Source organism: Vicugna pacos, chromosome 11, assembly GCF_048564905.1.
Source record: "Vicugna pacos chromosome 11, VicPac4, whole genome shotgun sequence".
NCBI classification, from domain to species: domain Eukaryota; kingdom Metazoa; phylum Chordata; class Mammalia; order Artiodactyla; family Camelidae; genus Vicugna; species Vicugna pacos.
Window position 1 is genome coordinate 21,501,233 of NC_132997.1, and position 27,907 is coordinate 21,529,139.

Below are 27,907 nucleotides of genomic sequence, written 5' to 3' on the forward strand. Positions count from 1 at the left end.
TGGAGAAAGCTGGCAGCAGGAGCAACAGAAGCAGGTCCTTTAAGGACAAGGGATCAGAAGGACCATGACACAGCTTTGAAAGTCATGTTTTCTAACATTTGCAGTGGAGATGGCCATTACACCTGGTAACTGACAAAGTGGCCGGTAATAGAGCGTCATCTCGTTTTTTCAAGTTGGACATCATCTTAGATGAAATGAGACAAAGATGCTGCGTGATACATTTCAAACCTGCGTTGACATTTGATTGTTAATGTGAACAGCAAAGGGCCATGCGTGTCTTTGTTTGGATAGACTCACTTCTCTGCACCAGACACACAGGGCGGGGATGTGGACAAGTGACCCCAGCACGTTCCCACTCTCTCCCTGCAGGTCCTGTGAGGCAGCGACGTCCTCTCTGTTCTCTGCTGTGGACCCAGGGCCCAGCTCAGGGGCTCCATCAACCCTCCCTGAGGCCCTGCCCTTGGGAAGTGCCTGGTCATGTCATGATCAAGACGAGGACTTTCACTAGAAGGCACAGCCAAAATTTTGATCTCACGGAATTGGCGTTCTCCTAACAGCGTGACGGATGTTGTGTGTGTGAATGTTGCCTGTTTGCCATCCATGGAGCCAGCAGCTCCCATGCCATTCCTCATACGGCCACCAGAGGGAGGTGTGTCACTGCCTCTGAGAAACACACTGCTGCATTCTGAAGTGGTCCTGTCCAATTGAGCCTTCCTCAGAAGATGTTTTAGAAACTGAGGCTTTCTTTAAGCTATAGAGATTTGCTTTTCTTCTTCCATCTCGTTCGGGATCTAATGTAAATCTACTCCAATTCACAAGTAGAAGGTGAGCCACCGAGGGGAAGTTGTCCCTTGGGATACGTAGACATGTCTCATTCTGTGTCCAGCCCCCATCTGTGACCACCTCTGTCCCTTCCTCTCTCCTCCAGCCGTCTGTACATACTGCTTTCAATAAAACACTTCGACAACCAGTGTGATGTTGTAGAGATATTTTAAATTATGTTGTCTTGTGTGTGTGATGTGGATCATTGAGTGCGAGGGCTCTGCTCACAGGACAGTGGGGTTGTCCCTGGATCCCTAGGAGACAACTGAAGGAGGGCAGTAGGTCTCAGTGGGAGTCCATCACCAGGGAAGATCTGCTCAGCACAGCCCAGGTGGGTCCACGCTGTCTCGTATCCTCACAGCAGAGTCTGCCTTCCCCTGGGGAGCTCTGCTGAAGCCCTGTGTTTCCTGAAGGAGCCTCTGGGGCAGAATCAAGAACAGGGATGCTAGCAACCATGGGAGAGGGACAGGTTATGATTCTAATTACCTGATCCTCTGCCTACAACAGCTTTCCCTGTATTGTATTGTGTTCTAACCAATGGTCAGCCACCTGGGAGCAGAGTCTACGCTTTGGTTTCCAGTATATTACAGGTCTCTAGTCCAGTGCTTAGCCAAGAAGACACGCTCGCACTGCTGAATGAATACACTTGGGAGGGAAGACAGGACAGGTCTGCAAATGTATTTGAAATGGGGACTCTCTTGGAGCTGTCCCGACAGGAGGTCATCATACATAGGCATCTTCCTCACCTGCCAAGCCCTTTACACCTGAACACCTTCCCAGAGTGCCCCTCAGCCAGGACCCACCTGATCCCAGGGGTCCCCCAGGTCACATCTCACCTTCTGCTCTTGCTTCTGTTCTCATTTCGCCCCCCTTGATTGTCCCTTAAGTCTCAGAGGACACCTTTGATTCCCTCAGGGATCCAATATCATAAAATTAGATCATATGGTCCTAAAGTTCCTTGCTGGGACTAAATTAACAAATCAAGAATCACATGTAGAAACGCAGCTGTGCATGACTATCGCAATGGGTGTTTGTCTTCAGCTTCTTCAGGGGTCGGGTGATGGCTCCTCTAGGCAGTCTGAACTCCAGAAAACGGATTCTTCTAACTTCCGCTTGGGGCTAGGAAGCTTGGCATCTTCTATTTCCATTTCCTCCTCATTGGTGGCTTCTAACTTTTCTTTCATGTCAAGATCCTTAATACCATGCATGAATTGGATGTGTTTCTCCAGCATCAGCTGTTTCACGAAGGTCCGCCTGGAGTCTGGGCAGTGTGAGCAGGTGTAAACTTTCCTTGATGCCTTTGTGTTTGATCCGGTTGTGATGGCAGAGGCTGACGGATGAGCTGAAAGATTTTTCACACTGGCGACAGGGGTGATTCTTCATTTGCTTCCCATGCTCCTTCCTCACAGGTGGTCACACCTGCAACACGTTCACCCAGGACTGGCCACTTTTTTTGTTTTCACTGATTTCTTCATAGGTGATGGGTATTCCTTTCCCAATTTCTCTTTCCCACTCATGGATCTGGTGTCTGTGTTTTGATTTGCTGAATTTTGAGTTCCAGGCTTAATGCTCAAAGGCAAGTCTATACCCAAGTTTGGAGGCCCTTCCATGCTTTTCGGTGTTCCATGCATAGACGTGACACGGACCATTGTGAGTTGCTTCTGTGCATATAAAAGAGAACAGTCCAGACACTTGAAAACAGACACCTTCTGGTTTTCAATGTGTTGGTCACAGTGGTGATACAGCAGGGTTTGCAGGATGAATACAGTGTCACACATGGAACACTTATATTATTGTTGGCTCTCTGATCCTGATGCCGGGGTGCTGCGTGTAGGCATGGGGATGTGTACTTGGGGAGGACTTAAATGCCACTGGACAGATAGGACACTTGTAGAAGACTTCACTCTTGCATGTGAGACTTCAGTGCAGCCACGTCAGGGTACACAACATTGCAATGCAAACATCAAAAGCCAACTCTCCGCGTGTAGTGTAGATAGTTCTTGGTGACGTGGGTGTGGAAGTGCACCGACCTGCAGATGGCCCTGCACTCGGGGCATGTGCAGGGAGATTTGTGCTGATGGATTCTCTTGTGGGAGGCGTAGCTGCACTGGTCAGGAAGCCGCATCTGACAGACAGTGCAAGTCTTTTGTCCACTCACATCTGCAGCCTGCTGGACATGGGCAGCCAGCGATGTCTCATCCTGGAAAACTTCTTTACACTGCAAACTTTTCAGACTAGGCCTACAGAGCTTGGATGGGTCTTCATCCAGGGGCACAGCTGGAAGGATGGGTGTGCTCAAAGGGGCTGATGTGACCATCTCAGTTACGTCAGACTGAATTTATGTTACAGTGTGGGTGCCGGCTCCCATGGAGCTCAGGAGAGTGGAAGATGAAGCAGGATACTGCTTGATGGAGAAATGAGCATTTGATCTGCTGGGACCGGCTTCAGAATCAAGTGGGAGCCCTGCATCACCACTCCCTTCTTGTGCCCACGGGCATGGGACAGGAGGCTGCACTTGTCAATAATGAGGTTCCTACTACAGTGCACATCACTTCAATGCACACGCTGCATCTGTCCTAGCGTTGGGTCAGGGTCTTTTCAGGGCAAAGGAGTCCCCACACTGCAAGGACTTGTACCCACGGGTTTATAATGTGATGCCCGTGTTGGCAGGAGGACTGAGGCTGGGGATGTAAACTGGGACTGGGCTGACACTGCGCAGCACCTTGTTGAAAGCTTCCACCACAGAACTCTGCAGGGAGGACACTGCCAGGACCTGTGACACCGTTTTGGGTGGCTGTGAGGCCACCGCATCAATTATTGCCTGCTTTATTTGCTGCTGAGATGTGGTGAGCACTTGGCAGAGCTCAGAGGTGGCCTGGGCGCCCTGAGGCAGAAGTTGGCAAGGTGCACAGTCTTTGGCACGAGTTTGGCGTTGGCCAGGCTGGAGGCCAGCACCACGGCAGTTTGCTGCTGGGCGGCACTGGTGGCATTAATGATGCTGCTGCTGGTGCCCTGAATGGAGGCAGCAGGTATGACTGTCTCTATCACCGTCGTGTTGCTGGTGAGCTTCACATTAACGACCTGCGCGCTGGCCGTCTTCACAGCTGACACCAGGAGGAAGGCGGTCACCACAGGCTTGATCGTGACCTGTTTGGGCATCAGCTTGGCAGGGGCAACAGCGTTGGTGATGACCACTGACTGCACAGGTGCCCTGAGGCTGGAAGGAAAGGACAGTGGCTGAGGCTGGAGATGACAGAAGCAACATCACGGACACCACCATGGGCCCCGTCTGCTCTGAAGGCTTTTTTCCAGCATCAAGATTGACTTCGGGCAACACCCTCATCACCATCCCCTTGATTTCCCCAGAGGACATCTTGATGGTTTCGATGTGGACTTTGGGGATTGCTGGCATCGACCCTGCAGGAGAGGAGGGTGACCCCTCGCTAGCGTTCTCACTGGAGACGCTCTGGGGAACACCCGGCTGCTTGAGGGATGCTGTTTTCATCCCTTGGATGAGACTCCGGGACTCAGGAGACTTTTCAGTGGCTCTAGGGCTGTCATTTACTTCTTTTGGTAACAGAGGACTCCCAGGAGTTGGTCACTGGTTCTTTAGAGGAGTTGGAAGTGGCCTTTTTAGCCCTGAGGGCTGCGATCACAGCTATACAGGAGGAAAGCCTGGAGGATGGCTTGGTCCCTGATGGTGCCACACCACCAAGGGAGCTGTCATTCTTCTCAGAGCTCAGCTTCCCCTCATGGGCCCTGTTTTCAAGTACCCTTTCAGAGTTTTCCTTCAATTTATCATCCATTCTTCTGACTTTAAGAGGTTCATAAACACTAAGATTTATAGAATTTGTTTCCATTTCTCTCTTAACAACACAGTTGTAAGATGTAGAGATTCCAGTTTTGCTTAAGCTTAAGATGTTACCCTTCATTAATTAGCAAGAAGCAGCCAGACTACATACAAACTTATCTGTTACAAGGAAAATACATGGCCTGTCTAAAACGTGTTCTATTTCAAATTTTAAAAATGACTTAAAACTTCTTAAAAAATAAATGGAAAAGTTCTTCTAAGGAGGCTCACCTATAATAAAAAACACAAAAGAAAATACGTTGCCACAAAAGGAGGAGGAACAGGGAAGTTTCTGACTTGATTTTTGTTGATGGGGCAGGAGAGGAAAGACTACATGTCACCCCTCTTAGGAAACATGCAACCAGTTCCCTCTCCCCCTCTTCCTTATTCCTGTCAAAGTATTTTTGGGATTATAAATAAGCAAGATAATGATATGAATACAATTTCAGAAAAGATCTAATTACAAAAGCCAAGACATGGAAACAGCCTAAAGGTCCATCAACAGATGACTGGGTAAAGAAGACGTGGTAAATTTATACAATGGAATACTATTCAGCCATAAAAACTGACAACATAATGTCATCTGCAGCAACATGGATGTTCCTGGAGAATGTCATTCTAGGTGAAGTAAGCCAGAAAGAGACAGAAAAATACCATATGAGATCACTCATATGAGGAATCTAAAAAAACAACAAAACATCAATACAAAACAGAAACAGATTCATAGACATAGAATACAAACTTGTGGTTGCCAAGGGGGTGGGGGGTGGAAAGGGACACACTGGGATTTTAAAATGCAGAATAGATAAACAAGATTATACTGTACAGCACAGGGAAATAATACAAGATCTTTTGGTAGCTCATAGTGGGAAAAAATGTGACAATGAATATATATATGTTTGTGTATAACTGAAAAATTGTGCTCTACACTAGAATTTGACACAACATTGTAAAATGACTATCACTCAAAATATACAAAGAATTCATACAACACAGTATCAAAAAAAATTAAACAATCCCATTTTAAAATGTCAAAAAAAATTTTTCCTTTTAGAATAAAATGACTGAAATGAAAAAAAAAAAGAAAGACCATGACTGAAATTTGGGTGTGTGCCAAACACAATACCTAAAAATCTTTAATTTAAATAGCATGCCCATTAGGTTGTTTTTTTTTTTGGAGGGGGTGCTACTGAAGGAGCATCTTCTTTCCCTTTGCTTGGTATGTGTTTCTCATTTTCCCTTAAAAATCTCTGGATTTTAAGGAAATAACAAAAAAGGGCTGAGCTGAAAAGATTATATATACTGGAAGGGGGATAAAGATCTTGCAGGGCCTCCAAAGCCATAATAAAAACTCTGGATTGGATCCTGAAAGTGCTGGTGCCACTAAGGGCCACAACAAAGTGGGCAAGTGTGCATTTGACTACAGTGTACAATATACTGGACTACAATGTAAATATGGAAGAGATGGACAAGGAGGATTCAGAAAAATACACAGGACTAAAGACAAACGGATACAGGGGGAAACCAAGGCAATGCAGAAAAGTCGATGGCAAAAGTGAAGAAATGTGAGAGGGTTGATAGATGCCCTTCAGATCACGGTCTTCACTTCTAGTCCTCTAGCCTCAGAGAAGAAAAACTAACCACCCCACTATACAATAGACCTCCCTCCACTCCTTCTTGCAACCTGAATGCCCATGGCAGCTAAGGGGGAAAAACCCTCTCTTTTATTTAAAAATATGGCTCTTCTACTGGGCCTTTCTGTTAAAAAAGTACCCATCTGTTCCCCTTTTTAAAGGAGACCATCCCAATAGCCAGGACCTGTCCACCTCTGTGCTGATTCAGCCCAAATGTCTAGACACTCACATACTTCTCATAGTTAAATAATGATGAACTAAATCTCACGTAGTAATCCCATTTTCCTGGCCAGTGGGTAGATCAAAGAAAAGCAAGTGAGCCAATGTTGGCCAAGGTGAGGGGAAGGCTCCTTTCTGCAGTGGGTGTGCAGGGGTCCTAGGGGAAAGAAACCATTGCCCTTACAAATAAATATACAGGAAGAGACCACCTTCTTCCACTGGACATTAGTTAAGTAGACAAGACACGTAGCTAGAGTCTGCACAGGGCCGTGAAGACAGCTAGCAAAAGACAAGATGACATGCAGGGGACAGCAGAGTGTAAAGACAAAAACTGAATCTTTGATGCCCTCACTGAGGCTGGACTTTTGCATCTGAAGCCAGCTGGGCACAGGTTGTAGCTGAAGTTCTCTCTGACATCAACCAAGGCCCCAGTGAATCCATTCCTCCATTAACCTGGGGGTTTCCTCATTAAACCCAATATATTCTTACTGTGAAACGCACCTTCTAAACGTCACCAAATGTAAGGGGGCAAGAAAAAGTCATAAGTTAATTAGGTAATGATATGAAGCTGTCACAATGGAATCTTTTTAAGACACATAAAACAACACTGAACTATTACTTACTGGACTCTCTTGGCAGAGACACTGAAGAAGTAGTGCTGTGTATGAGGCCACGATGCAATCCTCCATGTGTTTCCCAGCATGCTGAAGAGCTGAAAATATTTAAACCGAAAACTGTACATTAAAACACATACACACACACACACACACAAAATCATCCAAGAAACCAACACCTCTGTTAGTCATCTTTCCTTCAAAACTGCTAAACATCAATAAATGGTGCTAGGAAAATGGAATATCCACACACATCAACAAAAAATAACACAATGGAAGAGGACCTTAATATAAGAGCCCAACCATAAATCCCTTAGGAGAAAACACAGGACTAAATCTTTGTGACCTTGGGTTAGGAAATGGTTTCTTAGGCACAACAACAAAACCACAAGTGACAAAATAAAAAACAGGTAAGTTGAACTTCATCAAACTTAAAGCTTCTGTGTTTCAAAAGACACCATCAAAAAAGTGAAGACAACTCACAGAATTTATCTGCAAATCAGGTACTTGATCAGAGTCAAGTCTCTTGAATGTATAGAATTCTACAACTCAACCAAAAAATGACAACCCAATTAAAAATATGGGCAAAAGTCTTTGAGAACTATTACTGTAATTTATGACAATAGCTCTCAGTTTACAAAGTGAGGCCAATAAAAGAATCCCCAAGTTTCAGAACTATAAAAACCTTTAGGGGTCCTATTATTCAGGTGCTTTTCTTTACAGATAAGTAAACAGAGAACCAGAAAAGGAAAGCAGACCTTGCCTGCACTGGACAAATACCTTCCCCACTGCTAGGAAGCCTGTGAAGAACTCCCACAAGCACTGAAATATCAAAGCTTGTCTGCACTGAACTAGAGAGGCCATAAAAACAGCAAGATTATAACAACATATGAATTAAACATGCTTCGGAGGAAAAACAACACATATTTCATTTGAATACATCAAAATAAACATACCTTTATTGAGGTCAAGTTCTTCATCATCTTCCTCCTCCTACTGTTTCTCTTCTGTACCATCCGTCTTCTCAGTTGACGCCCACTGTGTTTCTCCACTTGTTTCTTGCCTCTCCACTCTTACGATGCTGAGTGGTGGGAGCATCTTTGATCAACTCGTCTGTTTTACTTTCTGCCAACTGGGCTGCTCTCTCTCGCTCAAGGAATAGCTGAGAAAGATGATTTTTGAAGACCACTGAGAGAGATCACCAACCAGCATGAATATATGCAAACTTAAGGCTCAATTTGCTTTTAAACATCACCAACCCTAAGAAGCATTTGTCTGGTAAACAAGGATAGATATCAATAAATGCCCCTGCTCCTCATCCAACTGAAGGCCAAAGCAAAAGTATAAAAGCTGTTGAAATTCAATCAAGCAAATTAAGTGCACCTACTAATGATGCAGGCATTCTGTTTATAAGACTGAGAATCTCAACACTTTTTCTTAATTTGGATTATACTGAGAGGAAACTGGAGGAAAAAATACAAATGAAAAGTTCCAAGAATTAAACAATTTTGAAATCCTAGCAGCCTGGATAAATTAACTGGAAGGAAGAAAGTACACTGAACAAAACATAATATTAGGGGAAAGCAATGTGGCTTCTTTAAAATGAATTTAAAGGGATTAAGAGATAAACAAGAACCAGTAAAAGTAAAAAGCTAGTTCTCAGATAAAGACCTAGAACTGGACCTCAACTAGAATACTTAACAATGGAAGTACAATTGTCAATGGAAGGACACACCAAAAACTGTAAAAGGGAACCCCAAAACCTCCTGCCTTCACTCACTTTATTTCCATGTGCTGCTGCAGTGCCGAACGTACAGAAAGCATTTCATATACTCACTGATATGACTGGGGAAAACCCTGAGTTACTAATGACAGCTACAGCTACCTGAAAACCACATACCAAGGAGATCTCAAAACTTTGCTAAATATACACAAGCATGGTATATAAAATTTAATACCCTCAAGAAAATAAAATTTCAGCTTTATATGAAGCAGTATTTCTTAAAATTGGTTCCAGGTTCCCTAGGGGTCCCCCAAATCCTTTCAGGAATCTGTGAGCTCAAAACAGCATTCGTAAGTATATTAAAAGGTCAACTGACTCCTTTCATTCTCTCACAACTACATGGTGGGAGTTTTCCAGAATCTACATGCCATGTGATTATGTTTATACACCAATGGCTAATAGAATGAGTTCCTGAATTTTAGAGTTTTTTGTTTTGACTTCTAATTTATCAATAGATAAAGCACACATAAACAAAAGTTACTTGGTATGCCCAATAATTATTATAATGTATACTTTATATCACATAAAAGTATACAGAATAAAGAAGTCCTGAGATCCAAATGTTTGAAAAGGAATGATGATAGGCTCCTAGTTATGACTCAAGAAAACATGAAGCTGTTGCAGGTTAATACCTGAAGACACAGATCAAGCATTTCTAGTTTCAGAAAGGCCAAAAGGATTAATGGGTTAGCAAAGGCTTTGGAAAAAATAGTAATAAAGAAAAGGTTCATGATCACTTCTCAACATGTGCATACTGTCACTTAAGGAAATGACCAAGGTAGCTAGGAACTGGCAGAAAGTATTAAACTGGCAAAAGTGAAAACCAGTAGCAGCCAGCACTGCCAAGAAGCAAAAAATCACATACAGTTTTACAGGGGAGTATAAATCAGCTGACGAGGGAGTATGTGATTGGGGTGGGGCAAGCTGGGGACATCAATTTTAAATATACATACTCTGACACAATTCCTAAGCCAGGAAATTACTCCAAAGACATACATACTTTGAATGGTATGCCCCAGTATTTAGGTACACACATCCTGGGCACAGATCAGACCAGTAAGTGATGCTGGAGGACTTGAACCAGATGGGATAAAGCTAAAACTTGATTTGTTGTTAATAATCTACATTTGATTCATAAACAAAGAGGCCTTGTTTCTGTTTTTTGCTAACAATGCCTAAGGAGTGATTACAGTAGTTGAAAACAGTCAGCAGAGTAAGTAAATGATAAGTAAGCGTACACAGTCTAATTGAGTGTGCCTCACTGACCCGGTGAGAGAGGAAGAGGAAGAGGACGGGAGGGAAGGTAGGAGTGAGAGAAGGTAACAACAGATGAAGAAACTGGACAGATGTAAAAATCGAAGGTGTTAGTTTGTTTTTAAGTTGTTGCTTACTGCACTAAAGCCTGAACTGTAGGGACTTGTCCAGCCACCCTTAAACTACCATCCCCCTCTCCACTACAGAAGGAAGAATCAAAAGAACATGATGTTTCCATGTTGACAAGACAGTGCCAATTCCAAGCATTATACTCAACTAGATTGACCAGTAGACCTAAACCCTACAAAAGGTAAAATATGCCTGTTACCACAGGTGAGAATTAAAACAAATGAATATACAACTTTTGTTGACAGCCAGAAAACTAATCAGTGTGCTATCATTTTCAGAATGGTCGATAACCAATTTATAATTATAAATAATGGTCTTCCCAAAGAATGACTTCACCACTTTTAGTTCTTATACCCTTTATTTTCACACATGGCCCTTCATGGCTCTCTTGTGCGCTCTAAGAGGTTATATTCATAAGGAATTGATTGAAACTCACAATATATTGAGCAACTGATTCTTAAATCCAAAACTAAGATGAAGTTTTGGTCATCTTAACAGATCAAGTACTCATTTCTGAAATAGTTACTTGAACTCACCAGCCCTCGAATACCAAACCTCTGCCCCTGAGGTAGGTGCCGTGGAACCTGAAGCACACAGCTCACCGCTGTGCCCGTCATGCCACCCTGCCCTCCTGCTGTGCTGCTGCCCCATTCTGAAACAGGGAATGGGAAGAGGATAAAGGTTGTCATCATTTTTATGACACTAACAACGAATGTGTATTAACACAAATATTAAAAATTAAAAAGGTATAGCTATTCCTTTATTGAGATACACTGTTGACAATAATATTTCTGAGCCAGGCTACCAGGCTGGTTTTTAAAGTATCAACTGCTAATAGCAGTTAAATCTATACATGAATAAGTGAATTATATGACAGCAATTTTAAAATGACGACATTGAGAAAAGAAGAAACAAGGGGAGTAATATTTTTACATGTAATACAATCTTTCAGTGAGAATACATGTAGAAAATACGACCTACCATTATCATTAGTTAAACTGAGCAGCAGCACCCCAGTGACAGCCCTCATGCCGTCTTCTACTGCTCTGCCCACGTGATTGGTGATATTCCGGGGAGGCAGAGGCTGGCTGTCGGGTGAACAAATACTGTTCTCAGCACGGGTATACTGCTTAGTTAACTCTGTACAATGATGTAACGTTCTTAAGAGAAAACAAATTATAGACTGTTATGTTAAACAAACATAGTTATATTAAGAATTTCTACCTACTTGGACCTTACTGTTTTAAATTTGTCATAAATGCTGCCAAATTCATCTTTTTCTATTAAAGAACTTCAAATGTACTACCTATTTAATTGTGTACCAAACATGTCTGGGTAGTCACACTAGTTGCTAAGATTTTGCTTTTATTTTGGGAAAACTTGATACTAAAGTTTTTTTCTGAGCAAAGTTAAAATTATAAATTCAATGCAGATGTTTATAACTTTACTGCCCACAGCTGTCCCCCATTTTACAGAACTCTCCAGCATAACAACCTACCACAACCCATTCCCCAAACAAGTTAAACATTTAAAAGCTAACACCGGGCACTTCTGAATTTCAATTAGATGTTTTTTCATTTCAAATATAAGCTCTTAGCTTAGGCAAAGAATATTATTTATATTAATATTGCATAATAACCTTGTATAGATAAATATTAAATACTTCATAAACACCAGAACAAACCAAGTTTTTTTATGGAGGTACTGGGGATTGAACCCAGGACCTTGTGCACGCTAAGTGTGTGCTCTACACTGAGCTATACCCAACCCCCCACATCATATTTTTAACATGAGGTCGTTTAACTGACATGTTTCCTGGCAGTCATACAAGGGTAACATCTATAGCCAAGGGTTCTCAAGATGCTACCCAAAATAACAAGGAAATATAATCTTTAAGTGGGTCTAGTATTTCTGAAAACTCTGTAAATCACCATGTCCATTGACTTCAAAGTCTATGAGAGACGAAGTAAGCTGACTCTGTCAGCTGAGTCTTCATGTATTAAAAACCACACAAAACCCTTAAAGAAAACTGTACTACATCTGACTGCTCTCCAGCTGCTCCTTAAAACGTACGCTCTGGTTAAGAAGTGGTTCCTGTGTCTGACATGAAATAATTTGTTCTTTAGAAGTTTGGGGATGTTCACCAGAATTGCCATGCTGTTACTGTTAACTCACAGGCTTTAAGGAGCACTGAGATAATAAAGCTGCTGGGAGGTGAGGTGGGAACAGCAGGAGAATATTTAATTGTTCAATATGCTGTCCCTGCTTTAATCAGGGTTCTGCTGAAAATTTGGAAAAGCCAGATGAGTGGTCTTTCACAAACATCCAATTCTGACCTCTACTGCCTCTTCTAAGACATCTGACACAAAGGTCCTAATCACAAAGGTTCCTAACTGCCTCCTTTTAGAAGGCACGTGTCAGGGGTCATGAAGTACACAAAAGACATTTTCAAACTAAGAAACAGATTTTAACTTGCAAGAATATACTTTGGTAAGGGAGGGTAAACTTGGTTACAGAACAACCAGAATATGCCTTAAGGCTACCTAAGTGTGATATAATTAATAAATATAAGACAAACAGAGATGACAAAGAAACCTACAGATTAAAAGCAAATCTATTAGAAACTAGAGACTCCTAGAAATTTGAGACTATTGGAAATTTGAATAATGACTGCACATATAATATTAAGCAATTAATAATTTATAAGTTATGAGAATGGTACTGTGGTTATATTTTAAGAGTCCTCTTTTAGAGATTATATACTCAAGTACTTATGGATTAAATGATTAGAAATCTGTAAGTTGCTTCAAAATAATATAGAAGGGGGAATGGATAGGGTTATACATGGAAACAGGACTGGCCATGACTGCTGGTTATTCAAGCTGAATGAGGTGTACAACAGGGGTTATGATGCTACTGTCTGCTTTTATCTGTTTGAAATTCTTTAAAATAAGAGGTTACAAACAGATAAATGAGTCAGGCTGAAGTGGGTATTTGATACTATACCAAGGATGTTGGACATCCATCCAAAGAAATAAGGAATCACACAGATTTGGAGTTTGGGATTCTTGTTACAAAATAGAGATCTGTGGAAGGTTAACCCCCTGTGGTACTGGGATTATACTGGACAGGCTAGAGACCAGAGAACCAAGGCAGCAATATCAAGAACTGGGCTAGAGATATTAAGAAGAAGCTGCTATAATGAGCTAGAACCAGAGCTGGAGACAGACTTGGAAACTTTACATGCACTGAGGAGGATGAAATAATGCTATCTGCAGCAACATGGGTGGACCTAGAGATGATCATATTAAGGGAAGTAAACCAGAAGGAGAAAGACAAATACAATGATACCACTCATAAGGGGAACCTAAAAAGATGTCATGAGCCTATTTACAAAACAATAATTACTCACAGAAACTAACAGACATAGACACTTTTATCTTTGGTAACATGTATTTACCGAAGGGGAAGGGGAAGTGGGAGTCATAGGTTAGGAGTTTGGGATTAGCAGACACAAACTACTATAAACAAAATCAATAAACAATAAGGTCCTACTGTACAGCACAGGGAACTACATTCACTAGCTTGTAACAACCTATAATGAAAAAGAATCTATCTACTGATATCTATCTATCTGTAACTGAATCACAATGCTGTACACTAAAAACACAGCACTGTACATCAGTTTGAAAGGAAAAAACAAAGAAAGCATGACATTTCAGAAAAACTTACTTAGCTGATGAAACAATGAGTTGGGAATCTTTCTATGCTATCAAATAGCTTTGATTCTTTGGATTATGCACTGTTACCTAAAAGGAAATTTTTGAAATTTCATGGCAATCCATAACATTCATTCATTAATTCACGCACCACACGCAGTGCTCTAAAAGACATAAAGATGAAGAAGGATTATCAGCCTTTGTCATCTAAGGGAATAGCAACCCCCGTGTTCTAAATTGAAAATAATAGAGCTATTGCTTTACTACAAAATTAAAACATCACTGTTATAGTTGCTTATTCATAATTAATATATTCTGCACCATACATTCCCAGTAATGAATTACCAAGCTTTTTTTTATTCTTTAACACTTTTTATTGATTTATAGTCATTTTACAATGTTGTGTCAAATTCCAGTGTTCAGCACAATTTTTCAGTCATACATAGACATATACACACTCATTGTCACATTTTTTTCTCTGTGAGCTACCATAACATTTTGTGTATATTTCCCTGTGCTATACAGTATAATCTTGTTTATCTATTCAGAAAAGAACAATCACTAATTTAATAAACAAGCTAACATTTAAAGTTCTTAAAGTGGATTCATCTAGGATTTTTAAAAATTATATTTATCAACTGTACTTGAAGCACCCTAGAAGAGCCAAGAAATAATTTCCATTTCATCTATGCCAGAAACTTTTCATTCATAATAGATCATTTTCCCACAGGTGTTTCAAAAAAATCCCCTGATAATCCAATCTGGCCAACACACAGTCTATGTGTCTTGAAATTCACTGGCAGCATAAATTCTAGTCTACTCTGAACTTAGTTACGTCATTCAGAAAATTCAAAAAACAAATATACTTATGGCATACAGTTCAGAAGTACTCTTCAAAGCCAAATATTATAAACTGTGATTATAACAATGCGACTAAGTAGTTACATCAAGAAAATTCATATTAATTAAAAAAATAACAAAAACTTGACTGCATTTAAGTATTATTTTCTACAAACAAGTTAATATATTTAAGCAGAATTCCACATTAAGGAAAGAACTATAACACTTGGCAATATGAACAAACAACACGCATGATTTCATATGGCGCAACAAACTTAAAAAAACTACACTGCTCATTTAACATGTTCTTTAACTTTGGTTGCTCAAGAATGCGTTACGATTTCAACTTGGATTAGTAAATGTAAAACTCTAGGGATGTTTAATATAAAACTATGACAGTCTCACACACAGAGTCATATCTAAGATTAAATAATTTCTCCCATTATTTGTTCATACTTACACTTACCTAAACTCATAAACATCTCTCTGCTCCCCATAATGAGGCCACTAGTTTCTGTTCATCTTCATCTCTTAAATGATCCACACATCTTTCACTAGGAGAAAAGAAATGAATATACATTAGCATGTTTCATCACCTCGATACTTATCCCCTTAACTAACATATAAAAGCCATCTGTACACATGCTATGAATATGCTAGAACTTCTCTGAATACTACTTATTCTAAGTTTTATTCTGTGCAGTGTTAAAATATGAGATTGTAATTAATTTTTTTAATCTCCATAACTCTCCCATATCAAAGTGTTAATGGCTTTATCTTTAAAAGATTTTCAAGATGCTACTAAAGAGAAGAGATCTTTTCAAACTGCTGCAATTATTCTTTGAAGTATGTGAATTTTCTTCAGGCTTTAAATAATATATTAAAATGTTTTATGTATATATATCATAGCTTTACATTATGACCCAGACCACCCAAGAGCCAGAGTTCTTCTTTAACAAGTCTCCTGCTCATTTAGAAGTAGGAGACAGTAACGTGTCCATAGCCAAATGTCCAGTCTGAAAATGAGAAGCACCATTAATGAATATTGATGCACAACAAGAACTCTGAAGCAACAACTGTAGAGATTTAAAAAAAAAATACTGCATGCAACCAGCCCATAGTATTTTGGGGGACTGTGTAATTAGGTTTGTTTGTTTGTTTACTTTTAATTTCTTTTTCAATAGAGGTACTGAGGATGGAGCCTCATGTATGCTAAGCATGTGCTCTACCACTAAGCTAAAACCCCATAGTAGTTTTATAACACACTAGATGCCTTTTTCTGTTAACCTAAACTTATTTAAATTGGTATCAGAAAAGTCTTAAACTGAAGAAATTTTTTTAAACATTTTTTATTGATTTACAATGTGTCAAATTCCAGTGGAAATTTTTTTTTTAACCACTGGCTTATTTCAGAGAAAATCCATTATTTCCAGGAATCGATCATTTGCTAGTTCAATAAAATACATACCAGTACTGTTATTTCTACCATATAGAGGCTCAAGGGTGAGGTGGATAAACCAAAGGGTACATGTATTTCAACTATAGATCAATACATTGAATTAATTTACCACAAAAGTTGTAATAAGCACAATTGCATGAAGAGGGTGTGGGTGTGTCTAAATTTTTGCCTAATGGTAAAAACTGGTATCTTACTGCTATGCTTGGTATTTTTCTGTTTTGAAAATGAGCCTGTTTTTATGTATTTATCAGTTAACTGTGTTTCTTCTACTGTGAGTCCCCCTGTCAAATATTCCTTCCTTATTTTCCAGCAAAGTTTATCTTTTTCATATTGTTCTCTATATTTTCTTATCTATTCTGAATAAAAATCCTTTGTTACTTTTAGGGTTTCAGATTCACCACTTTTAAACTTTACACTGCAGCGTTAGCAGCCTGGATACCCATCATGCGGTCACCATGACAGCATTATACACAAATAATGATTTAGGACCACCACTAGAGGGAGCACAGAGCACTCAGAGCCTTATTTATAAACCAGCCTACTTTTTCTTTTCCTTTATTTTCCTTTCATTTCTATTTTTCATTTTTATTGTATTTCTTTTAAAAAAACACACATAGCCACAATCCCAATAAAGGGCAACCTGGTTCCTGCTGCAGTAAAGAAGCTTTAGTCTAACAAAAGAAATGCTTTAATTAAGCAAAGCTGAAAAGACCTGACTTTCTTCCAAAAGTGTCTTTCCTTTGAAAGAAACTTTACATTAAGTCCTCCTGACCTATTTGAAACTGAATATAAATTACGTATTTAGAAATGTAAAAAAAATCTAATCAACAAAAATCTTAGTATTAATTTGATTTAGAAGAGATCTAATCACAGAATGCAACTTGAAGATTAATATAATTTATAATACAGCTCTTAATACAAACATGAAATACACAATACTGCATTTCCATAAAGTGTGGGTCAGGAGTAAAGCAGTCTAATATTTTTTGAGGCTTTCATTTATAACCTAGCAATTCCAGGATTTCTGTTATTCTGTCCACAGTCTTTAATTTTCTAATAAATAAAATTAAGCCACTAAATTTCAGTGAGGAAGTCACAAATAAACTATTAGAAAAGCCAGAGACTTTCAAATTATGAATGAAGATAGCAACTGATTAATTAATTTATAATTCGTTACACAAACATGAAACTATAAAGGATATTTCACTTACTGCGGCACTCTGAGGTTAACTACCAGCGGCCCAGGTAGTTCTTCTGAGTCTGGATGGTTCCAAAGTCTGGCATTATATAGAGCTTTTGTAGGAAACTAGAGAAATGAGAAAAAAGGCCAACCGTTTCCACCCTAGTGTGGTGCCTTATACAATTATCTTATTTTAAAAAAGAAAATCATAAAGAATAATTGAAATACAGAAACACACATCCTAGACAGAGGTCAGACAGTACCTGGCCCCGTAGCAGACATGGTGTCACTGGGCTTTTCTGCCACAAAATCAACATGAGCACTCGGGTAAAGGGTCCCAGGTCCCAGCCTGTCTCCTAATGGCTTTATGTTCTGAGAATGTAGAAATGGTACAAACAAAAGAGAGGGAAGGGGGAGGAGAGAACTGACATGTGATGCAACTAAAGTTTTAACTTTTCAGAAGTCACAGCTACATCTATATTATATTTATCTTAGGATACTGTAGCTTTTTTTTTTCTTTTTGAGGTATGGTTGGCACACACATTAGGTCAGTTTCAAATGAGTAACATAATCATTCCATACCTGTACATATTGTGAAACAGTCACCGCAAGTCAGTTGATGAGTCCAAGCTGTTACTGTTTGCTACTTAACAGGCCAATAAACCAAGAGAGGAGTTGCTGGGACAAGGAATAGTGACTTTATTCAGAAAGCCAGCAGATGGAGATAATAGCAGACTGGTGTCCCCAAAAACCTTCTTACCCGAGTTCAAATTCAGATTTCTTTCATACTAAAAGGGGAGAGGTTGTGGTTGGTTGGTGAAAACCTCCTGGAACCTGAATCCCTTCTTTGCTGCTGTTGATCTGGTCACAGTGTTCCTATAAATCTCCACAAGACCAATGTTCTTCTGTGTTTTGCAACTTTTTATTTCTATATGAATGGAAAGGTGTTCTTCTTTAAGGGTCAGAGCCTGGAGAATAGGCTCTCCTGTACATTTCAGGCTAGAGACAACATTCTTTTAGTGATTACTTTGTAGCAAAACCAATAGAATACAAAGCATAAAATACAAGAAACAGATCAACATGGAGTCAGGTCTGTTCTTCCCTATTTGAAGTCTAGATGAACTTCCATCACCATACACGCGTAAACAATTTTTTTTCTGGTGAGAATTCTGAAGGTCAACTCTCTTAGCAAGTTTCAAATATGCAATATAATATTATTAAGTATGGCCACCACGCTGCTTCTTACATCTCCATGCCTCATTTGTATTAAAACTGAAGTTAGTTCCTCTTCACCTTCACCCATTTCTCCGCACTCACCTCCTGCCTCTGGGACCACCAATCTGTTCTCTGTATCTATGAGCTTGGATCTCTTTCTTAATTCCACATATAAGTGAAATTCTCCAGTATTTGCCTTTCTCTGAGTTATTTCATTGAGCATAATGCTCTTGAGGTCCTTCCATATTATCACATGGCAAGATTTCTTTCTTTTATTTGGCTATTTCGTTGTACACCTATATCACCATTCTTTATCCACTCATCTGTCACTGAACACTTGGGTAGTTTCTACATCTTAAGCGTTGTAAATAATGCTGCAGTGAACATTTGGGTGCATATATCTTTTCAAGCAAGTATTTTGCTTATATGCATGACCATGATATTGAGCAGTACACAAGCAACTGACACAATGTAGCTGACTGTACTTCAATTTTTTAAAAAAAGTTAGTGTTTTCCTTTTCTTTGGATACATACCAGAAGTGGGTAGCAGTGTTGTATGGTAGTACTGTTTTGAATTTGTTGAGAAAACTCCATTCTGTATCCATAGTGACTGCACCCATTTACATTCCCATCAATAGTGCACAAGGGTTCCCTATTCTCAATATCCTCTCCAATATTTGTAATGTCTTAGCCTTTTCTGTTGTTGTTGTTGATAATAGCCATTGTATTCAGTGTGAGGTGGTATCTCATTGTGGTTTTCATTAGCACCTCCTTGATGATTAGTGACACTGAGCTTCTGTTCTTGTACCTATTGGCCACCTGTATATCTTTCTTAAAAAGTATTCATTTAGATCTTCTACCCATTTTATAATCATAGAGCTTTTTTACTTTTTGTTTCCTATTGATTTATATGACTTCTCACATGTTTTGGATATTATCCACATGTCAGTTATGATTTTCAAATACTTTCTCCCATTCAGAGGGAGCTTTTTTGTTGATGGTTTCCTTTGTTGTGCAGAAGCCTTTGAGGTTCACGTGGTCCCACTTGTTTATTTTTGCTTTTGTTTCCTTTGCTCTGGAGGCAGATCAAAAAAAAAAAAATTATCACCAAGGCTGACATGAAGAAGCTGACTGCCTTTTTTATTTTTAGAGGCTTTATAGTTCCAGATCTGACATTCAAGGCTTTAATCCATTTTAAGTTAATTTTTGTGGATGGTGTGAGATGGTGGCTCAGTTTCCTTCTTTTGCTTCTGGCTGTCCAGCATTCCCACCAGCATTTACTGAAGAGATTATCCTTTCCCCATTGTATATTCTTAGACATTTGTTGTAAATTGACTTAAGTAACTGATGATAAATGCACAGATTTATTCCTGAGCTCTGTATTTGGTTCCATTTATCTGTAGGTTTGTCTAGGCCAATGCCATACTGTTTTGATCACTATAGCTTTGTAATATAGTTTGACATGAGGGAATGCGATGCCTCCAGCTTTGTTCTTTCTCAAAAAGATTGTTTTTGCTATTGGGTGTCTCGTGTTTCCATACAATTTTTAGGATTTTTTGTCCTATTTCAGTGAAGAATGCCATTGGATTATATGAAAGATTGCATTAAGTCTGTAGATTTTGGGTATATGGACATTTTAATATTAACTTTTTCAATCCACGTGGATGGAATATCTTTCCATTTATTCCTGTTGTCTTCAATTTCTCTCACTGAGGTCTTATACGGTATTATGGACATTGTACATCTGAACTTGGGTGTGCATCAGTTGAGGTGAAACAAATGACTAGCTGGATATTCTAATTCAATTATTCCCTGTGCCTTTGAGAACCAGATTTGCCAATGAGGAAGAAACAAGAAACAGATGTCACAGAAGAGGTTAAGTAAAAATCTCACAGTTCTCAATTTGAATTGGATGTATCTGTATAAACAACAGAGAATTTTCTCAAATATGTAATATCTAGCACTTCCTAGGGAAAAGACCTAGAAATGATGATCAAGCCAGAAGCAGGGGGGATACCAGTGTCAAATATTTAGTATTCAATATTATTTCCCACTAAAAGAAACTAAGGTTTCTTGGAGAAATGACTGATTCTAGTCCTGGGCAGGAAACATTCAAGATGAGCTTGAAACATCTTGGCAAACCAGATGTCAAGGAAGCTTTCAGGCTACTTGGGTCACATCAAAAGGACTTAAGAGCTAACCTGAAGGGGTTCTAACTGGTGACAAGATGAGACAGTTTGAACATCAGCAAATACAATAACTGCAGTGTATTTATAATCCATCAAATAGGTTTTAATCCTTGACTTCATCTTGGTTTTCAAAATTCATCATCTATGCAGGATGACAAAGTAGTAATTCATTGTCTTAATAATGGATTAATAAATGAAAAGAAAGAAGCATCTAACCTGCCTTTCCTCTATGAACTGCTTCAATGGGTAGCTGTAGATGGAGGGAAGTGTCCCATTACAAAATTAAACCAGCTGATAAATGAAAAAGAAATGATGTAATTAGAATATCATCCTTCTTCACCCCCAAATGGACAAACCAATGTAAGCACTGAACATCATTGCTGCTAACACCTCAAAAATAGACAGGCAACTTGACTTTTTGTCATTTGATGAAACAGCACACCAATACCTAGGGTCTCATCAAACATCTTGATCTTTAGTCCGATCAAGCCTCTGAATACCCACCTCAAGACCCAGCTCAGGAGTCACTTCTTCCAGGATGCCTCCCATGATTGCTCCCAAACTAGATGAGGCACCCAATCTGCGCCCAGGGCCCCCGGGCTGGCTACGTTCTCCTGTGCCACAGATCATACTCTTAGCCAACTTGTCTGTCCCTGCCACACCTGGCAGGCAGGATGGGCAGCCTGCCAGAGCTCTCCCAGAGAGTGGCCTTGGCCCAGCTGGAAACTATCCCATCAGCCCTGCCAAGCCTCACGGCCCTAAGGAGGGTCCCATTTCTCCCTCCACCTCCACTGCCTGCTTTCTCCAGATGAAATTAATTTTAAAGTAATTAAGCCCAGCAAACCATAACCGACTGAGTAAGAACTGCTGGTGGCTGGCAGAGCTGTGAAGCATCACTTCTGCCTAAGCCTGAGTTTGGAGGGCAGTGGGGTAGGGGCCTGATCCCAGGTCCACACTCTTGGGGCCTAACCACCCTGTGGCAGAGATAAACCTCTCTGAGCATCCAGCCACCTACTGATCTTTAGATCTTCTACCCAGTATGTCAGGAGACTTCTCAACGAGATCAGGAAGAGCCCGAGAGAGCTCTGTCTCATGTGTGGAGGATTTCTATTCAGAGCAGGACAGAACCTGCCCAGGAGGATGTGGGAGCTCTTGTCAATAAGACAGCTCACTCCTGCCCTCCTAATTCTGCCATGGTCAGTCCAGACCCCCAGGGTCCACGGTAGCCTGGGGCAGAGTCCCCATCAGACAGAAGGAGGAGCAGAGCTGGCCTGGGGTATGGGGCAAAGCCAGGACTCTCGCTGCGTACCTGGGATTTCTCCCCCTCCCTTGGAACCTAGGTGAGCTCTCAGGGGTGACCACAAATGAGCCATCCCTAAGGCAGAAGACAGCCCTGCCCACAACAGGGTGTGGGGATAGGAAAGATCCTCCCAGGTGGGAACGGCTGAGTCTGGAGCCAAGGTTATGGGTTGTGGCTACATATAAAGTGGGGGCACGGTGTATAAGGCCAAGACCCACTGCCCCACTCCTCTCCTGGAAATAAGATGGTGACATCACACATATTGAGGGGAAGGACCACAGACACCCCAGGACCTGGAGGAGGCCACAGAGCAGTGTGCTCCACCTCCTGGCCATCAGGTCCTCCTCCCTTCAGGACTTCAGGGTGTGAAGAGAGGTCCCGGTCACATCACATTCCCAAGGACCCTCAGGACACCTGGGGGGAGGGGCTCAGACCCAGGATCCTCTCCCTTCTTTACCCCTCCCAGCCCTTGCCCCACCAGGCTGGTCCCCACCCTTCCCTCACTGCCCAGCTCAGCTCAATCTTTCCTATGAGCCTGAAACACTCATATCTTTTACTCAAAGCCTCATGACCTTTGGGCCAGTGCAAGTGTCTCTCCCCACAAAAGCCTTCCTGCACTGCCCAGCCTCATCTGGTCTCCTCCCTGACCACATGGGCACAGAACAGAGCTCAAAGCCTGGCTCTTTCCTTTCTAATGCTGCCCGCCCCCAGAGAGCTTTCAAGTCCTCAAAGTCTGAGGTCTGGAATCCACTGTGCAGAAAGGTCTGGTCACCAGTGTGGCTGCACAGCCTCCAGTCCAACCCCGATCCCCAGGGCACCCAGTGGGCCGAGAAGCCCCATGCAGCACAGCTGCTCTCACCTCCAGGGGGCAGCAAAGAGAAGGTGGAGGGCAAGCTCATGTTGTGTGAACCCAGCCTCCTTTCTCTTCTTCAGATGACACCACCCACATCCATTCTGCCCCTTTCACTCTCAGCTCAGGGACTGGCATCCCACTCCCCTGGCACCAGGACTGGTCTGCGAGGAGACTGTCTCCATGCCGGGCCCATGAGCAGCAATCCTAGGACACTTGGGAGGCTCTTGTTAAACAGTCTCCCTCTTCCCGTTGGGCAGGACCAGGGGGCTGGGCTGATTAGACATGTGCCTGCAACAGCCTGGGGGCTCTGAATGGGTAAGGCTGCCTGGGAGGGAGGCCCACCCCCAGGTAGGCAGGGACAGGGTGTGGAAAAGGAGGCAATGTCCCAAGGATACCATTTGGGCCCCTGGATCCAGCCATGCCCTATCTGCTTAGGCCGGTACAGGTGTTCCTGACACCCACATGACTAATATAACTAACACAGAGAGTGACTTCAGACCCTCAGCAGGATTCCCTGACGTGAGGCTGGGGGGTGGTATTCTCAGGTGGTCCAACTTAGCAGTTTCACAAGCACACATGGGGCAACAGCTTCCTCTCAGACATGTGAAGCAGAAACTCCACATCACCCAGGGCACCGTAGCTCTGCCTCCTTGTCACGGAAGTTGGGTCCTGACAGGAAGGAGCTCTCCAAGCAGACGAGCCTTGGACTCACCCACCACCAGAGTCTCAGCCCATCTGCAGGTGTTATGCCTGGGAGCTCACTAGGGCACACAGACAACACTCCTGTGTGTTTGCAGGCCCACACGTGTACATGCCATAGGTACACTCACACGGCCACACAACAAACACTTGCTCTGCTCCTGCATTGCTGGGAGTTGTGAGAGGCAGAACAAATGGTGCCTGCACTCCCAGACCCCACAGGTGACCCCTATGACATGTGGGGAGATGGGCAGGATGGCGTGGCCACAGAGCGAAGGCCCCAGCCCCTCAGGGACAGAGCAGCCAGGGAGGGCTTCCTAAAGAATGCCCCAGAGGCAAGGCTGGAGCAGAGCTGGCACACAGTCCCTGCCCGGCTGCACCCCGCCATCTAGAAGCTTCCCTGGAGCACTCACCAGCACTGCTCAGTGGGAGCTGATACTCGTAACAGACCCGCTGTCCTCCCTTTAATGAAGTTCCAGGAGCTAAGCAGCCTGACACAGCTGGACCCCTGATCTGTGCTCCCCAGGTGGCTCCTGATGAGGACTCCATCACTAACAACACAGAGCTTCAAAGCCCCTTTAGCCCTGGCTCACCAGGAGCGTTCTAATTCCTGCTTCCTCAGAGGCCAGCGCAGGAGGGTTGGTAGCCACTTCCTTGCAAATGGGCACCGCTCACCACCTGCGGCAGGGGTGTGGGGGTAAGGGGGTCGGCAGCTCGAGCAGCCAGGCTCACAGGCCCCACACCTCCAGTTGCTCCTCTCTCCCCCTCCCCCTTCCCTTCCCCAAGTCATCATCCCCATTTCACACATGTGGAGAATGAGGCCAGGGAGGGGGTCTCCCAAGCCCGCCAGAGGATTCCCAGGTGGGAGACAACAGAAACCCAGATGAAAATGAACATCGTTACAAAACAGAAAGAGACTCACAGACACAGAAAACAAACTTATGGTTACCAGGGGGAAAGCAGAGGGGAGGGATAAATTGGGTGTGGGATGAGCAGACACAAACTATACCTACAGACCAGACAGACAACAAGGTCCTGCTGTAGAGCACGGGGAGCTGTACTCACTAACTGGTAATAACCTATAACTAGAAAGAACACCTGTAGATGCATAACTGAATCACTATGCTGCACCAAATAAACCAACACAACACTGTAAACCAGCTATACTTCGATTAAAAACAGAAGACTAGAAACCCAGTTCCTTGCTCATACCCAACAACCAGACAGCAATCACATCACACAGCCTCCAAGGCCAGCACCCGGAGCCCAGGGTGAGCATCTGCTTCCCCTGGGTAACCTCCCTTCCCTCGCCAGCCACTACCAGCCCCACAGGCACATCTCAGAGGGGACGGACAGACCCGTGGCCCTGACCCCTGACAGAACAGCTCAGGAGGGGAAACACCTTCCAGAAATGAGTTCCCCAAAACTATTCCCCGCTCCAGACGGTGAGCATGGGAAACCCCTCGGTGTGACTGTAGCCTTTGTGCTGGGCCTCAGCATCCCCCGTGGAAGTGGCCCCTGCCTGGGAGAGGCTGTGCCATCAGCTCCTATCATTTCTTGCCAGGAGAGACCTTCAAATCCAGAAGCTGACCAGGAGGGAAAGGCCGGCATGAGGTGGCAGGGTTGGGCAGCTATAAATGCAACAAGCCCCACATGCCATGGGACCCCGAGTGGCTCTGAGCATGACCCCAAGCTTGAGGGGGTCTCAGAGAACAGAGGTCCCATGTGTCCATCTGCCCTGTTACCCATCCAGGGGCTTTTACTGATTAGTGCCAGGCACCAGCTAAGTTCTCCACTGTCCTTACCTCATTTGGTCCTGGAAACAACCTGTTAAGGGAGGGACCACTGTCCCCATCTTAGAGGCAGGAAAGCTGAGGTCAGCAAATTAAGTCCCCTATCAAGAGACATCAGGGATGCTGTGCATTCAGAGGGGCAAGGACAAAATGAACAATTCCAAAAGACAACTGAATGAGAAATATTCAGGCTGCAGGATGTGAAGCCTGAAAAAGTCTGAGGGCACAGTGGCTGTCTTTAAATGTCTAAAGGGCTGTGGGGTGGAGACAGCCTCAGGCCACTGTACCCCAGTGTAAGGGCCCTCGGAGCTGCAGGGATCTCACCCCACACATGTGGGCCCTGAGGCAGTGGGAGGCCAACCCCCTCAGTCAGAGCCTGGGAGGGAGGGAGGAAGAGGCCAGTGAGGGCAGGGGTCCTGCAACCACCCAGGACTGAGGGGGAGGAGCACATGATGTCTGCAGCCATGACAGGGAAGGCAGCCAGGACCCCTGGGGCAGAACCAAGTCAGGGCCCCTCAGCTCCTGTCACCGGCCTCCCAAGATGGGCACCACTGTGACACGCCCCGGGAGCCCAGCCCAGTGCCGAGTTCCTGTCTCAGAGCTTCGGGCCCAGAACCCAGACAAGGGCCCAGCGTGTGGCCCCACCCTTCCTCCTAGGCCTCTGGATACTCAGACAAAAGGATGGAAAAACCCCCCAGCCCCAGGCCAGGAGCAGAGCTAAGGCAAGGCCTAATGCCTCTGCCTTTGCACCAAGCAGGAGGGCTGCGTACGGAAAAGAGAGCACGGAGACCACCTGCCAGGCCAGGCCCGGGCCAAGCCTGCAGGGGCTCAGGCCACGTCAGGGCTGGCACACGGACAGACTGAGCCAAGAGCTCTAGCCAAGGGGCTGGAGAGGATGGTGTCTAGCCAGTGGGGTCCATGTCTCTGCCCTGACCTGGGGGTTGGTAGAACCAGGCAGGGCCCAGAGACCAAGGGGTGTCATGTATTCTTGTCCAGGGAACAGGAGAACAGAGCAGATAGTAGCCAGGACATAAAGAGAAACAAGGCCCACTTAGGGTTCAATGTGTCACCGCCCAAACCCTTAACTACAGCACAGGGCTCAGCACACCGCTGCTGGGCTCCCCAAAGTTGGCTGCTTGCCAACAGCCTCCTTCCTGCTGTGTGTACATCATCTCTCAATATCCACCACCACAACACTGAGGTAGCCCCACTTCACAGACACTGAAACTGGGGCTTGGACAGGGAAAGTGACCTTTTAAGATCACACAGCAGATCAGTCACAGAGCTGGGATTTGAAACTGGCTCTGCCTGACCCCTGCCCACCAAATAGAGCAAGTTATGGGCTCTACAGCCAGCTGTTCAGGGGCTGGGCCAGGCTGGCTGGGTTCTGTCTGCGATGCACACTCAGAAGTGTAAGGCTGCAGCAAGACTGCAGTTCCGCGCAGCGGCGGCCACGGGTACCCAGAGCCCCGCCCACACAGGTGGCTGCAGGCAGCAACCCTGTGAGTCACTTCATCAATATCAACCTGCTTCCCTGCTCTTCTTCCCACCCCCCACCTCCAAGCCTGGCCTGGCCCAACTCCATTCCTTCCCTGGTCCAACAGCGCCCACCTCTGGCCAGGCAGGGATGGCAAGAGCGCAGCTCCTCCAAAACCAGAGAAGGGCAGCCGAGAAAGGCAGGCCAAGGCACAGAGGGGCCGTGAAATGCTGTGCCTCCAGGCTTGTGCTCCTCAGAGGAGAGACTACGGGCTTGGGTGCCAGAGGCTCCTCCGTAGGCAGCGAAGAAGACACCAGCCCACCTAGGTCAGGGGGAGGGGCACCACCCCAGACACCCAGCGCACAGACACACCCACCCACAAACACAACAAAAAGAGGGCCCTGAGCCACACACGCCTATGCCACCAGCGCTGGGCACACAGACTGGCCCACAGAGCTGGAAACAAGCCTCACATGCCTGTGACATGGCCCGCAAGGAGCCGAGCCCACCTGCTCACAAGCTCTCCACTCCAGTCCTGCAGGGCAGAGCACTCCCAGTGCCATGGCTTTGGTGGGCCAGGAAGGGAGCCGCACCTTGTGTAGCACGGTGACTGCCCAGGGACACAGGGGTCCCTGCGCTGCCCAGATGGTAACAACCCCGCTGGTCTCCAGTGCTGTGCCGCCTGGCAGGCCCCACCCCTGTTAGCCCTGGGCACAGGGGCCGGCCACTCACCTTCCCGCAGGGCCAGAAAAGGGTTGTTGACCTCGATGACCTTGACAGAGCAGATGATCTTCTAGGTCTGCAGGATGTCATCACTGAGGCTCAGGTCTGGTGCAGCCAGCTGGAAATGCCCTGTCATCCTTGGGCACATTCTCCTG

The 27,907-nt window shown here is 43.8% G+C and overlaps 2 pseudogenes; both read right to left on the minus strand.

Annotated features, from left to right (window-relative positions):
- Positions 1-1,479: 1,479 nt before the first annotated feature.
- On the minus strand, positions 1,480-2,600 carry LOC140685380 (zinc finger protein 532 pseudogene; annotated as a pseudogene).
- Positions 1,480-27,860, minus strand: LOC140685408 (zinc finger protein 532 pseudogene; annotated as a pseudogene).
- Positions 27,861-27,907: the final 47 nt, after the last annotated feature.